The 16861-nt window shown below is 36.9% G+C and overlaps 1 protein-coding gene across 5 annotated transcripts in view; it reads left to right on the top strand.

Moving 5' to 3' along the window:
- Positions 1-16861, top strand: part of LOC116281540 (uncharacterized) — a 204592-nt gene that overhangs the window by 18004 nt on the left and 169727 nt on the right. For 4 of the 5 annotated variants that reach the window (XR_004191007.2, XR_012074945.1, XR_012074947.1 and 1 more), the window contains exon 2: positions 5739-5834. The exons of the other annotated variant lie outside the window; for it this stretch is intronic. The gene's annotated coding sequence lies outside the window, so the exon portion shown is untranslated. The remainder of the gene's footprint in view (positions 1-5738; positions 5835-16861) is intronic. 5 annotated transcript variants of the gene reach the window in all.

Raw genomic sequence — 16861 nt, 5'->3', positions numbered from 1 at the left:
AAATAATAATTATGATGCTATAAACAAATTTCACAAAAAACACAATATTTAAAGTAAAATTTGTGATGTTTACCATCCAGTAAGATTCAGTAACATTTTTGAAGTCCTGAGGTGTTTGCTCTTAGGGACAGTTCTGGCCAAGAGAGTAAACCTTTTTATCTCTGATTTCTTCCTTTATCTATTGCATGTCTTTTGCTTTTGCACCATCTTAGCATTAAGTGCCATGAAAAGGAATCTGACAAGGACATTAATCTGACAAGGAGTAATTGAAAATATGAAACATATTATTTCAAATGTTAAAAAGGACCAAAAAGAAGACAATGCTTAGGAAGAGAAGTGAATCAACACACACACGTGCACACAAGTATGCATACACACATATTATATACTGAAACATCTCTTTGGTGGGGAGAGAGTGGCCCTTTTTGTTACCTTTTATCAGTTCTATGAGTACACAATCTATCCCATGTCCTCATTCTGTGCAAGTTTTTGTAGTGTTTAAAAAATAATACTTCTTTCATTTTTGGAAGCATATGAAATATTGAGTTAATATATTAAATCCTTTTAGTAAATTGGGAAGAGATTTTTTTAAAATCCTAATTAAAAAAATACCTATCAATCAATATATGGAAACAGTTTCTTCTAATACAACTCAACTGTAGTATTCTCAGAAAAAAATAATTTCAGTGAGAAAAAGGGGGAAAGGGTTAAGTGTTTTAGACTTAGAATAGAGTTATTGTTTTCTTTTTTTATTTATTTTTATTTTTTTTACAGTTTTAGAATTTTTTTAACATTTTTTATTGATTTGTAATCATTTTACAATTTTGTGTCAAATTCCAGTGTTCAGCACAATTTTTCAGTCATTCATGGACATATACACACTCATTGTCACTTTTTTTCCTCTGTGAGTTATCATAACATTTTGCTTATATTTCCCTGTGCTATACGGTGTAATCTTGTTTATCTATTCTACAATTTTGAAATCCCAGTCTATCCCTTCCCACCCTCCACCCCCCTGGTAACCACAAGTCTGAAAGTTATTGTTTTCTTTCAGAAATTTCAATAGTGAGGAACTTTTACATAGCTCTAGGTGTAATGCTCTGAGACCTAAGTTTTGGTGAACAAATCTAGCAATTGATCACATTCATTTCTGCTCAAGAGTAATGGAGAACTTCCATTAAAAGTGATACTTTTAATCCTGTATCACTAATTGTTGTGAAGAATAATACACAAACCACCTCAAATGCAGCAGCCCCACTGCAGCAAAACTTTCTACCTAGCCCTGACCCTAGCCAAATTGAATTCTAATCTACTGTGGTTAGCATAATGCAGAACATCCCTAATTAATCTCTTCTGTTATATCCAGTACTTGTTATTAAAATAATAAGCTGACAAAGAGACAACATATTTTTTGGAATGGAAGCAAGCATTCATGATAGACAACATGTGGCAAGTTGGGTCATTCGAGGAGGTATGGACACTCAAGACTTGGTAAAGACCATCAAAAGGATTCCCAAACTAGACTCAAGAAACTACTCATTTGTGTGCCCTGGAGGAGGAAGTGCCTTGTGTAACTGACATCTTTTCCCAGAGGAGAGGGGAAAATAAGCCCCCTTTGTGTCTTCTATCAAGTGTTCCCAGCTTTGTTGTGTTTCTTCTTTACTCTGTGTCTAATAAACTGTTCATCTTATTCATTTCAGCTCTGCTTTCATCTTTGCATTTGGAAGGTGAGTGTGTGGCCTTGTCTGTAGCTTGATGAGAAGCATCTAGAGACCACAAAGAGGAAAACAAGAGCAAATATGGGAGAACAGAGACATTGGGAAGATAAATAAGAATTAACAGAGGTCTGGGAAGAAGGAAAACCCCAAAACCAAGTTATTATTTTCTTCATATACTGTGTGAAGAATTTGGGAGACCTCTTGTGCTCAACGCATCATTTGCTGTCTTTGGATGCCCAGTTCATTTCTGTGCTTTTGACAATTTCCTTTTGATCTTCCTGTCTCCTTTGTTGCTGGAGGCTGCCCAGCCTGCTCTGTGCTGGTCAATACACAGTCTGTTGCTGTTGTCACTTCCTTGTCATCTTTATGTGCAGTGCCATAGGCATTCACATCTTGTCAGCCACGTCACTACTCTACCTATCAGCATTACAGTTGTTTCCTTCTTGATAGATACCTTTGGAAATTGGTTAACATTTTTCTTTTGCTTTTAACCATGTGAGAATGTCACCTTATGAACCAGTAGAAAAAAATAAGTTAAGAGCTTAGAAAACAGGGAAAATGTAGATTAGTAGAAATAAAATTTTCCCATTAAAATGCTGAGCTTGAGGATTATTGAAGCCAAATGGATAGATGACACAGAATACAAAGTGGAAGTTAAGATAGCCTGTTTTCTTCCAAAGGAAATACCAAATTGTTCTGTGCCCATTTCTAAATTAATTCTTTAGCCTGATTGCTTCTTTCTGGGTTGTTCATGCACCATCAGGCATAGAACACAGAGCTGCTGTACTGAGTCAGATATAGTATGTTCTTTTGTCAGCTGAGCAAGAGGGTTTCATATGCTTCCCCCAGTGGCACTGGTAAATGGGGGCCTATCTCATCATCTTTTTGTAGGCTCTTATGGCTGACATGTGTAGATCTATTCAAATCCTTTTAGCAGTTATTTCAATCACTTCCTTACAAGGTCATGTATAGTTATTATTCTAAGTGTAAAGTAGGACTCTTATTTTTAGTTTAGTTTAACATTATTTAAACATCTCTTATGGGGAGGTAGGTGTGCTAGCTGTCGGAGATGGCAAGATGTAGAAAATGTCTTTGCATTTTGATTTAGTCTGGCAAGGAAGATAGACAAGATATATTAATATAAATATAATATAATATAAATATATAAATATAAAGTTTATGATTTCAATTGTATATTTATTGCAGTTGATGTGTTTGAGTTGCATTCTTAGGTAAAGATGTTTAGTAGACAGTTGCCTGGACTAGTCTGGAACTCAGAAGAGATTTTTGAGAAGCAGATGTAAATCTAAGAGTTGCCAGTATTTCTATGTGGGTGCCACTGGAAGCTGTAGATACTTGATGAGATTGTCCATAGAGAGTAGTGAAGTAAGAAGGGAGGACAGTGAAGAGCAGGACCTCGGCAAGTCAACAGTGAGGCTGGAGGAGTAAGAGCAGATGGAGGGACTGAAGTAGGACCAGGAGAGACTGGGGGTCTTTCCTGTGTGTAACCAGAGACAGCTGATGACTGTTAGATTGCTTAGATAATGCCTCCCCTCTGGAGGGGATGAAAAATGGGGCTGAACAACGGTCATTCTGTGAATCTCTGAGCAGAAGTGGCTGGTAATACAGGAAGTTTCCATTTCTAGGAAAGTTCTACTGACACAAAGGTGAGCAAAATTCCCACTTTTTTCACCTACCCCATGATTCATCTTCACTTCCCATTTTCTTTGCTCTGTCTCACTGCTTTTCTTACTGGTAGACAGTTTCCAGTTTCACCACACCCTTTTTGTGAGAGGCAATCAGAATAAACACAACTGTTCAAATATGGATGAACCACAGCTTTATGTAAAGAAAGATCATATTTTCTGATTATTTCTTACACTAAAGATTATTGACCTCATCTACTGCAAAGGTAAATTGTTCTTATTTTATAAGAATCTAGCTTTCTGCAGTGATTCTTGGTTCCTTTACTGGGTTGTAAAAAACAGCTCTCAACTCTTTATTTTATATGCCCTTTGCAGCCATGGATAGAAAACAAAAACAAGAAACTTTTCCTTCACTGTCTCTGTGGGCAAATTCTTCTATATCCTAAATTTCTCCTCTCTCACAGAGCTTCCCTCCATGATTTAGGATTGTAAACGTTCCTATTTATTCAGAAAATCACAGCAATATCCAGTGCATCTCATTTGTATTTTATATGACACATGGATAGAACCACCAACAGTTTGAATACAGATATATGAAATGAAAGTGACTTGATCATGCACTTGGTGATGTAAATTATACATAGATGAGATGTGTTCCTATTAGCACACACTTTCTCTTTGTAGAGAATTAGAGTTCATTGTTTTCTTTGTGTCCCTGAACTGAATCTTTTTGACTTCAATTCCCAAAATGTTTGAATTAGTTTCCGTATTGACTAATGCTATGAAAGCTGTCTGCCATCTAAGTGAAATGAGCATTTTAATGTAAGGTAAATGTCATCGATCAGCATAAACTACTTCTCTTCTTTGGGTGTTATTTTTCAGGCAAGAATAAACCACAAAATAAGAAAATATCTGAGAAAAAATGTAGCACTAGTTTCAGAAACGAGATTCCTTTCACAATATGAAAACATTTTTCCTTTGTGAGAACTATTGAATTTGTGTAGTTTTCTACAGAGTATATGTAGAACCTGTGATGTAAACCTTGAAACATGAGATTGGCTGATGCTCCTTCCTGTTTATTACCACTGAGCAAACTAACACAAATACCTGGCATCTTTGAGAGACCCACGTGCAGATTTATACTATAATTATTAAGAATTTTTTTTACTGAGTTTTTCTATAATTATAGGTTCACATTTCTTCAAAAGTAAAGAAATTAGACTGTAACAAAAGAACAAGGACTGAACTATATTAAAAGTAGCTTTAATTTGTAAAATGTTGAAGCTCTATAACTGCAGATTCCTGGATGTTTTGAAAAATCTAGTATCTCAGATGTCTGTTTTTTACTTTTATTCCCTTTTCGACCTTATTTCTACTTAAATATGCTGCTTATTGCTTAGCAGCCATGTTGGTACTGCCATGTGTCTTCTATAACTGAATAAATAGGCATGCAGTAAATAAATTTCTCGTAGGATCCTTCAGATCCTTCAGGAGCTGATCAAAATGTTGAAATGCTGTGAAAGCTAGGCAAGGAAAAGACTTTGGCTGCATTAAGAACGCATGAAGGCACCATCAATTTCAAACATGAGTTCAAACATATCATGCAAATCTCACTAGCAACAGTTGTGATCTGATATCTCATTTGGGTTTCATCCCCAAGTGCATTACTGTTAACTGTGAAGTAGTTCATTTGATTGTTACCATTGCTTCCTCTAACTGGACAAAAAGTTGTTCTTACTTGAACATTTCTTTCAATATTATGATTCATCAGCCAGTTTTACTATCCTAAGTCAATTTTTAAATGCCTTTTTTTAAAACACATTTATCTGTTGATTAAGACTACTTTACCTAAGTCTACACACCATCCTTCATGAATGGATAGGATCTGTGTTAGAAGTTCCTTTCACTTGCTGTAAAAATTTATTGGCTAAATGTAATTAAACGTTTTAGGGCGATATGGTAATTTCCAATCCAGTGTTCCCCTGTCTTTGTGCACGACTTTATGGCCAGGTGTCATAAAGGGTTACTCAGGAAAAAGCAAAGTTCAGAAGCTGTAAAAAGAATATGTTTATTAGATTCCTTCATCTGAGTATCATTAAGGAGACTTTTCAGGGTCTCATTCACTGGTGCTCGATAAGCATCACTGATGAATTGGGTGGTAATTCTGCCCCAGGGTCCAGTCCCATCACCTGTCGCAGGTTCGAGAGGTTGGAACCGGCCACTCAATAAGGCTAGCAAACACCCTCAAGGTCCTAACTAAAATGTTGTTATTGATTCAATAGGTGGCTCATCTTTCTACAGTTCAATATCTTTAACGAGCATTCTAGTCCAATATTTTTAGGTAACACTTCTTTTCTTTTCTTTTTTCTCTCAGTGTAAGAAGACAACTCGATTCCATTATAATTTACATGGCCACGATGATATGATCCTGAAACAATTAGATGTAAAAGGAAATATTCTCACAGTTTAGGTATGTGCTGGCATGTTTGCTTGTTTGATTTCTTTCTCCTTTTATTCCCCAATGGTATGATTCTAACTGGTATGATCCTTTTTATTCCCCATAGGGTTATTTGGTATGATTGTTTTCTTTTTGATGAGTTGACCATTTGATGGAATTCTCTTTCACTTTTGAACTTTGGCTGTGCTTGTGATCTGTAACACAAATGGATCCTAGAGAAGGAAGGAAAGTTGGAGTTCACTTAGTCTGAAACCTCACCCCTAAATAAAAACTTCCTCTACAACATTTAAAATGTTGTTTGGGTTCTATTGAACGCTTCCATTATGGTGGTTCTCATTTCTTCAGGGGACAGCCAATTTCATATTCATATTTTTTTCTTATTTTGAGCCAGATTCGCTCTCCTATACCTTTCTCTTACCCCCATTCCATTGCTTTCAGTTTGGTGCTCTAACACTTGCAAAATATGTTTATTTCATCTCATATGACTGCTATTACAGATATTTGAAATTAGCTCTACTTAGACTCCTTTTTAGTTAAGACATTAGGTAATTCTTTCAACCATTCTTCAATAGGAGAGCAAAATTTGCCAACCCAAAATATCTTGTTAGCATACGGATTATTTCAAGCTGAAAACAATCAAGACCCAAAAGACTCAGAAAAACTTTGACCTTCCTTCTAACTGTCTGAAATAATTTAGATAGAGAGCTTGTTTCTGGAATCACCATAGATACCTGCAAAGGGCATGGGCTAGGTGTGGTGGGGGAAACTCTTCAGGGCCTTGAGATCAGGGTCTACTCTGTGTACCATTGTCTCTACATGGTTCAGCAAACATTTGTTTACCAAATATTTGCTTTTCCATTTCCATGTTAATTGCCTTCCTCCTCTTTGAAGTCCCAAATGACTGCTCCCAACATCCTCCTTTATCCTTAGCTGAAGACGGTATTTAAGGTGAGAGTTTCAACCATTTTGGTGAGTTACTCAGTTTCCTTGGGTCTCTCCCATGTATTCATGTTATTTAATTAACTTTGATTTTCTCCTGTTAATCTGCCTCATGTCAATTTAATTGTTAGACTAGCCAGAAGAACCTAGAAGGGTAGAGGAAAATTTCTTCCTCCCTGACATTTCTCATATTATAGTTTTCAACGTTTAAGAATCCAGGCTATTTTCTAAGTGTTCATGAGGTAGTTCTCATACTCATTAATCTCTTCCGTAGGTAGTTTTAGGACACTTATTTACTTTAACTCTTAGTACAGTTCTCATGGACAGTCTCCACGTTTTGTCTTTCTTGAAATACATTTGAGCATTTAGCACAGATTGTGTCTTTTACACGTGAGTGTTTAGAATAAATACTTCGTTTTTAAATGAAAGAATTAAAAGAATATTACTAAAATAGGATTGTTAACCTTCTGAATCAATGAATTGTCTGAAGCACCTAGTTGTTTTTATAGCTACTTAGTTATATCCTTATGGTGTATTCATAGGGTTAGAGAGTTGGAAGGGAACTCTGAAATTTAATTAGTCCAGCCCTGCTGTCACTGGGGCCTGGTGTTCGCTGGAAGCCTTATTTTCATGGAAGGTAATTGAATCCCTGTGGGTTTCATAGGATCCCTCTCTTTATCCTGGCTTTACTGGGTATATAATTTCAGAGTAATAAAGATCAAATTATATTGAAGTTGTTAGGATTCTGTATCTCCTTACTAGCTTACTATTATTTTTATAGCTTGATGTGATTTATTTACTTGATCATGCCTAACTGTCCTGTTCTTTTTTCTGATGCAGAAACTGAAGTGTATACATGGCTAGATTAAGAACCCAAAGTCAGACAGCTATTAGGGGCAAAGCTGGATGCCCTGGATATGTTGTATCTTTGCATTTCCAGCACAACATAGTGCTTTTCTCTCAATATATGTTTGTTGTTTCATATACTAGTATCTCAATAAATATTTGTTGGAGGAATATATATATTTCTTTGCCTTTAAAACTAAAACAATTTGTATTTGTTTCATAGTTATTTATGTGTTGAGCCTAAAAGGCTAAAGTTTTACAAGGCTTGTAATAAAAAAAAAAGTACTGATTCTCTCATCCACCTTTTGCTATCACTAATTATGAGTTTCAGGGACAATTTTCAATATTTTTTTTCCTGCTAATTCTGGAATTTACCCCCAGCTGACTAAAAAACATACTTATTTGTATATTTAGGTTTTTGGTTTCACTTCTTATTATAGAAGGTAAGGATTTAGTTTCTTACCTCCCTCCTCCCACACACATGTATTCTCTCTACCCTTCTCTCATCCATCTAGTATACCTATATCACGACTTTTAGTAATTCATGTTTAGTGGTTACTTTATTATGACAATGTAAATTTTTTTCTTCTAGTTTTATTGAGATATAATTGACATACAGCACTGTATGAACTTAAGGTGTATAGCATAATAATTTGACTTACATACATCATAAAATGATGTATATAACATATAGCAGTGTTAATTATATTTACCATGTTGTACATTATATCCCATGAAGACATTTATATTATGCTACTTTGTAATTTGCAGAGTTGTTGAGAAATGCTTTTCTTTTGATGTAAACTGATTGTTTTTCCTCTGAAAATATTTAGAAGCTTGTCTTTGTCCCCACTGTTCTGAACTTTTGTGATTATGCCCTTTGCTGTTGTCTCATTCCAATAGTCATGCTGGGAATTTGATAGATCTTTTGAATGTTTTCTTCTCAATTCAGTAAACTTTCTTAACATTTTTCTTTGGTAATTCCTTTGTTATGGTTTCTCTTATCTTTGTGTCTGAAACTCCTATTAATTGCATGTAAAATTTCTTAACTTAATTCTCTATTTTCTTTTCTTATATTTATCCTTTCTTTTCTTCTTTCTGAGAAATTTCCTTAACTCTACATTCAAACTGTATTAGTGATTTTAAAAATTATTTTCTTTTTAATTTCCAAAGTTCTTTTGCATTTTTGAATGTTCTATTTTAATATTCTTCTGTTCTTATTTTATGAATGAAAAATATTTAATTATTTAATTATCTCTCTGTGGACATTCTTGTAATTTTAAAAATGGGGTTTTTTTCCCTCTTCCTTGCAATGTCTCTTATTCTTCAGGTTTTTTCCTATTTGGGTTTTTAAACTTGTCTCATTTAAAATGTTTCCCTAAATTGGTGATGATCTTGGCTGCTTGTTCATTTTCAAGATTATAGTGTTACATAGCTAATTTGTGTAATTATGTGGATAGGGCTTATCAGTTGGTAGACTGCATTGTAAGATGGATGGTCCAAATGGGCATTTTGTTGTGATTCCCTAAATAGTATTTGTGTGGATTTTCTCTTGGATTGTTTCCTTCCTGGAGACAGTAATCCTTCAATCATCTACTAGGCTAAATGAAGCATCTCACTGTTTGACATCTCACTTTCTTTAAAGCCCCTGCTTTTTGGAGTGTCCTCAGTACAGATAGTCTGGTAAGTCTAGTAATCCTTAGCACAAACTCTCTCCAATGGGAAACCCCAAGAAAGAGAAGCTGTCATGTAAATATGAAAGGTGGAGTATTCTAGGAGTCTAAGTGCTTCTAACTGTAGGCTTCCAACCAATTTAGTTTAAAGCCCATTCCTAGCCACTGTCAGAGATGACTACCGCCTTTTACTTTAGTCCTTCTGGGGTTTTGGATTTCTGTGGTGTGAATCAACTAGCCAGGTCAAGAATGTGTCTGGTGAAAGAAAAAGGGGAGGGGGGAGTTTGAAGACCATTCGAGGCCCAGAGAATAGTTTGTGCAGCATGTCATCAAATATTCTTTTATATATATTTTATTGGCTTTGTAGTATTTTATTATAATAAACAATGATGTAATAAGTATCTTTTTACGTATAATATTGCATATTTAATTTTTTTAAAAAATTAGCATTAATTTCTAGAAGTGGAAAGTCTAGGTCAAATTCTGTGCAACATTTTAAGGCTTGAGATAATGGAATGGAAGAATTTGAATATTCCTTCCTGCTAGAGGCCCTTACCACTTTCATCTTGAACCGTGGTCTGAATTCTTCAGAGAGGAGGAAGAAAGAAATGACATGTATAAACAGCTCAATTAATAAATACGTTAAAGGCGTCTTTTGGCAAATAATTTCTTGCTGCCTCCTTCCCTGGGTTCTTCCAGAGAAGCTTTCAGGCCAGGTAAGAACCAGTTCTACCAAGGAGTTTCTTTAGGACTAACAATATCATATATATGTATTTTTAAGTTGAAAAGGCTTATTTAAAAATTTTTGTCTCTTTCTGACTGACTTCTTTTGGGTAGTCCAGATGAACCAGCACAGAGCTTTTTTCTTTAAAAGAGATTTGCCAGTTTCAACTGAAAGCAGATTATAGTTGTTTATTGCTGCAGTTGGTGTTCTCAAACCAACTTTTATGAAGTAAAATGTTCTTTGATTAGAATATATTAAATTTAAAAACCGTATTAAGAAAAGGTCAGAGAGAGAGCACAAATGTTAATCTAAAAACAATCACAACCAAAAATCCCTAAAAGGACAGGCTTCAGAGAGCTTTCGGGCCGGTGAGTACTTGGGAGATGTGGGAAGGATGGTGCGCTCACAGGACAGGAGAGCTCCATGCTCCTTTCTGCATACCTTCTTACATCTGACTATGATGAGTTGTATCCTTTTATAATAAACTGATATTCTAGTTGAAAAAAAAGTTTTAAGGATTAAATGAGACTGTTGTTCTTCATGAACCTTTCATTCCTGTTTGTGACTGTGGCCAGAAAATTTGAAGCTGAGGTAAAAATAAAGGGAGGATAGGGTGAGCATGCTTTACTGAAAATGAGTTTTCAATTTCATACATTTTCCCAAAGCTATGTCTTTAAGGTGGATGTCAGTTTACAAAAATAACAAAGTAATAGTCATAATCTCAGATATTAATCAACTATTTGCTTTCCCCTGTAAATATTTTTTGGCACTCCCTTTTAAAAATCATTTCTCTATTTCTTTGAAACTATAAATATAATGGAAGTAAAAATACTTTTTAAAACTATATGAAGAAATTGTCCCTAATTCAACGTGATTTTTGTAGGCATGGAAGCCAGGGCAGTGCTTGGCTGGGCCAGGTGCTCTTGGCAGTTCTCTGTGGCTATCTGTTTCTACCGCTCAGCTCTGTAATAGACAGCCTACCTGGAGCTTCTGCTCTGATTCAGAAATCACTTATTTTTGTGAAGGAGTATTTAAAAAACTCAACAGGGTGAAAGGGTTTAATTTAAACTTGTGATCAAAAAAAAGAAAGAAAGGGTGCTGACTGGATCAGTAGAGTTAGAGGTGCTTCATGTGTACGAAAATATTATAATTGAATTCCTTCATGTGATGGAATTCTCAGAGACCTCTGGAATTTTACACCAAAGAAGATAATATGCAGTAGAAAAAATACAGTTAAATAAAGCAACCAGTGTGAGTTTAGTGTATGCTTTATCTTATCAAGAAGTAATGCAGCAACTAAAGTGAAGCAATTACAATGGTGTTACTTGCTTAGGGTGAACCTCTTTAAAAGTTCATGTAAATAAAAGTTGGCATTCATAGTGCATAAGGAGAATGTTCCCTACAGCATCATAATACTCACATATAGAAAAAGTTCTTTTTAAAGTGACCTTCACTATTATAGAGTTTTCTGTATTTTTTCCCCATTTAATTTTCAATTGGTTTTGACATTCAGGCTCTCAGGGACAGCTCTGGGTAGCCATCAAGCAGACAAATGCCTTCAATGATAACCAAATCTAAATAGAGACAAAAACAAGCCCTTCAATATCCTGATGGATTAATGCTTCTTGGAGATAGTTTCCTTCAATAATTGATTATTTGCTGTGGTTTGACTATGTGTGCTGGGGACAGCATGTCTGTTGCCATACCAAACTAATTGAGCAATTCAGTTGACACGGCTTCTGGTTCCTGCAGTGTGGCCAACTTCAGGCATGACTGCTGAGCACAACTGTGCTCTTAAAACAATACATCTGGGAGACTTGAGACTTTTCCAATTCCCTTCACCTGTGACCCACTTTATGGATTTTTAGACTTGTGTGAATCTGATCCCAGAAGGGACAGCTCACTTCAGTACCCTGTCCCATAGGAAAAAGGAGTAGACCATCCATTACCATCTCCTCTCATTCTTAGGTTAATGACTACATTAAATATTAAATGAGTTTCCGTCTCCAGAGTGCCCATGTAAGTGATTTTACATTAGCTCATCCACTTTTGGCACTGTCCTTTCTTTGATTTCTGATAAAGCATGTTGCTCTGTGTAACATAACTCAGAGGAAATCATGATTGATTTGACAACTGTTAATGTGATGTTTAATATTAACCTTCATCTTTAGATATGGAGAAGGATGGTGGAGGGGGAGAGGGAAAGGAAAGAGGAGTCAGGGAAAGAAATGTATCTTCGGCTTTTTTAAGGTGACAGGGATGAATGATCTCAATTACTACAAAAAAGTTAACACTTTTCCCCCTTTTTTCTTCTTTGAGACATCTCAGCATCTCTGATCGTTCAGATACTAATTCTAACTCCTCCCTATCTCAATTTTGAGTTGCTGCACCAAGAGGGTAAAGATCATTTGGGGACACAAAAATCTTAGGAATAAAATCTGTGGGATTTGCTGCAGTTTTTCAAAAAGGGTTAAGGTTTCACCTTCAGCAACCTTCTGATTTAACATTTAAAGAGAAGAGGTGCTGTAGTAGAAGCTGCAAGGAGAGCAGAATTAAAACATAATCTCTACTCACTGAGATTATCATTGGAGTAGACAGACAGTCAAGACCCCCAGAAATTAGAGTGTGGAGGCAGGAGCATCAAGAAAGTTGGTTACCTGTGGGACTCGAGCTGGGAGAGTGTGAGGCATCTGTCAGCAGCTGTTTTCAGATGCTTCTACCAGTAAAGGAAAGGCATCCCTGAGGCTTTTCTTTCTAAGGCAAAGTTTATTCCTAAAAAACCAAAAAACTCCAAAAAATCAAAACAGACAAACAAACAAATAAACAAACAAAAAACCCCAAACCTCTTTTTTATGTGCAGGAGCGTATAGCCGCCAATGCCTCTTTTGGCTGTTCTGTTAGGAAAGGGACTAGATTTGTGTATTTTTTCCTTTTCTTTCAGTAGACAGAGATGTGGAAATCCCTGGGTAATTGCAGAAGTTGGTGTGAGATCAGTCCTGCATATGGAGTCCATTCTCACTCCAAGTTGTCAGAGCAGCAGTGATTTGGGTCTGTTTATGACAGATTTGTCCTTTGTCATGTCTCAGGGGCACTCTTATACACATTTTAACAGGATTAGGAGGAGGGAACACGGGTCTAGTAACGTTCCATGCCTGACTTTTATTTATTAAGGCTTACATATTGAATGAACCAGGCCTGGATGAAAACTTTTATTGCATTTGTATAGATTTTGCTCCCTAAAGAGCCAATATATGAACATGTTACTTAAATGCTGAAAATACGTATTTGAGTAAAAGTTCTACAACGGGAAAAGAACTCTTAACTAGCTCAGCCTCCTCACTTAGCTCATGAGGAAACTGAGATCTTAACTGAGAAAGTGGCCGTCTAAGGCCTCACGCTGGTGGTATACAATTTAGGGAGACCCAGCCACAGGGCCTCATCTATGCAAAACCACTCTGAGATTAAAAACAGACGATTCGATACACATCAGGAAAGAGAAAAATGATTGAGAGCAGACTAGCCAGCTTCCCTCTTGTAAAGGAAAATGTTACAAATATTCTAGTAGAATGTATATGACCAGATGACTTTTTAAAAAAGTATCTTATGAAAAATTTGTCATTTTCTGCACAGACGGTTGGTAAGATCAAGTAGTAGGACTTAAAAAAAATTATATAGCACAAAGATCTTCATCTGAAAATTTGCTCTTTTGACACATGCTGCTCTTTTGTCTTCTCAGTATGTACATTGACAAAACAAAGAAATAAGTAGTGAAATTCAGGTTTATGCAGATCAATTAATATGAATTGTACCTGGCAACTGACAGCCACGGGCAAGACTGTATGATCACGGCCAACAATTTAAGGTCCCAAGTAGTGTCTGTGACCTGCAGTAGCTCAGAAGCCACTGCAAGCATCTAGCAGTGTGAAAATGTAGTTTTATGTCATTAGATCAGAATTTCTTAATTGATTACTGACACTCGGGGCCTGAGAATTCTTTTCTGGTGCACTGTAGGTTGTTTAGCAGTATGCATCTCTCGCCTCTACTCAATAGATGTTGGTAGCACCTGCCTCCCCTCCCCCTCACATTTTAACAACCAAATATGTCTCCAGACATTGTTCCCTGTAGATGGAGGAGGGGCAAAATATCAAGAGCCAAGAGATGCTGCATTAGATGACAAAGTCACTTCAGAATCAACCCATGTGACCAGTTTGTTCCTGACTACAGAAACCTGCCTTTGTTTCTTGAGGAGGAGACAGCAGCACCAAGAATGGGTGTGCATGCATGAACGTGTGAAGAAAGGCAAGCTAAACGGCACTTTCTAAACCAATCATATGAAGAGCAGAGATGGATGAGACAAAGATCACTGGATCAATCAGGGTCTAGCTGGGAAAACAGAAATTGCTGGGGAATAAATGCAGGGAATTGTTTACTCTGATGATGTTTTGAGCTGAGAGTTATATATGGAACCGCAGGGAAATGAGCAACAACAACCATTACCCTAAGCTGGAGAGACAAAGAAAGGGTATGCTGTTAACTGGTACTCAGGGACTGGGGTCACCCCAAAAGAGGTTGGGGCCAGGATGGGAACTGGAACCATAATGGAGATATGAAGCTGCCCTTGGCAGACGGAAGAGGAGAAATACCCTGTTTCCTTCACCATCCAGTCTGTTGCCACTCCCTTTCCATTGCAAGAGCTAGTTTTCCACTCGCCATACCCATGGCATATAGAATATGGTGAGAAAGTTGGAAATGGACCTAAAGGCAGGCAGACCCAGGGCTGGCACAAATAACTATGTTCTAACCTGTTCAAAAGCAGTAAGTGGCATATCCTATTTCCTGGAGAACTAAAACTGGGAGGCATAAACATACCTTACTTTGACACACTTTCTGCTTCTTCAGTGACTTTATTCCCTGCCACCCCACTAAGGAGGTACAAATACAAGTGCCAGGTAGGTGAGGGTGTCTGTCTTGGGGTAATACCCAAGGAGTTTTATACTGCTTTTGATATACAATCAAAAACTACAGTAGTGAGTAGCTCACTTTTATGGAGTATTTATCATGTGCCAGACTCTATGTTAATGACATGTATAAGTTAATTGTAACTTTCTGAAAACATTTATGTTATGCAGACACTATTATTGCCCCTTTTCTAGAGACAAGAAAACCAAAATAGAGAGAACTTAAGCAAATTGCCCAAGGCTACATAACTTGTAAGTGGAGGAGTGTGATTTGAATTCAGGCCTGTGGTATTGCATACCTCAAAATTTTGGCTGCTCTGTTACACTGGCATGTTGTGGGAATATGATGTTGATGATAATAGCTAACATTTGTCAAGAAGCTACAGGGTGCCTGGCTATGATTTTAGTGTTTTTTAATTTATTATTGTTAACTTAGTGAAATCACACAATAGCCCACTTTACAGATGAAGATACTCGGGCACAGAGAGGTTAAGTAACTAGTTGAAGATCACAGAGCTACTAAGTGGCAGAGCAAATTTTTGAACCTCAGCAGTTTTGGTTTCAGACCTGTGCTTTTAACCACCAGAGTGATACACAGTTTTGTGGGTACGTGATTTAATTATCTGTTGTTTCATTTCAACCAGTTCCTTTCAATGCTAGGCACTTTCCTAAGCCTTGGAGCTGTAAAGCTGAATATGACATAGATGAGGAACTTATCATTTAGTGGAATGTTCAGAAACGTGTGGACAAATGATGGTGATTTCATATGACAGGTACTATCAGAGAAGTTCGTCCCAGGAGATAGAGAGTAATAGAGGGAGATGGGAATTTCCTGTACATGGGGTTGAAAATTGAAAATGGAACACAAACAAGAATTTCATAAGAGAGCTAACTCATAAGATGTATTTGCACTGCAGAAGTTTCATAAGTTGTGCAAAGAAAGTGACAGGAAAGAAAGTAGAAACTGAAAGAATAGTCATTTGGCTGGAGCATGGAGTCAAGGAGTGTTGGGCAAGGAGGTCAGAAAAGAAGACAAGATCCAGACTAACGGAGGTCTTAGATGATCCCGTGAGGAGCTGGGATATTTTCTTTTTGTCAGGCCTTTAAAATTTCTTAGAGCATGAGCTGCATTTATTTTTTATTTCTATCTTCTACCAGTTATAAAATCACATTTTCTGGTGCCTTTGAGTGCACTGCATATTGTTGGCCAGAACTAATGAAATCTTTCTCTGACTGTACTACACTGTAGCTGCTTTGTGAGTGACACACATGTAAACTCAGAGCTCGGTCCAACTGGCACTTAGGAGGCTCTGATGACCTGAATTTGGAACAGGCCTTGACCTAAGGCTGTAAAAGCCCTTATGGAGAGATTGCTGTGAGGGAGCTGCTGAAATGTCACTCCAGCCTCACTCTCCGCTTCATTGCTATCCAGCTATTCCCCAAATGGCTTTCTTTGGTGGTTAGCTTCACACTGTGTTCAGACCCAACAGACAAAGTGGAAACCTGCAATTTGTGACTGCAATACATCGTTGGAGCTTTAGCCTAAAGATGTCACGGCTTCTATTCTTAGACGATGCATAACGTAGAGAGGTAATTAAATTCCCCCATCATGCATGCCATGCTCGGATCAGTATTTAAGGAGGAGCTGCCCTAGGCAACTTGGTCCCTGCTTTGTCCACTGGGCATTTGTGTGACTTCTCCGGTTTCCAAAGCCTTGTCAGGATGTGGATTGATGGGAGAGTGGGGGAGGTGACATCTGCTTGAATGTGATTTCCATGTGATGCCATTGGCTCACTTGTGACAAGTAGAGCAAGTTAATAAGCATTATTACTTCTTTCCCAAACTGTAGTTCTTTTGTTCCTTGGTTACTGATAAGACAGTGAATTAGAGGGAAACATT

The sequence above is a fragment of the Vicugna pacos genome, chromosome 8 (assembly GCF_048564905.1).
Source record: "Vicugna pacos chromosome 8, VicPac4, whole genome shotgun sequence".
NCBI classification, from domain to species: Eukaryota; Metazoa; Chordata; class Mammalia; order Artiodactyla; family Camelidae; genus Vicugna; species Vicugna pacos.
The sequence above is the reverse complement of the archived record's forward strand: the minus strand, read 5'-3'. Positions and strand labels throughout refer to the sequence as shown.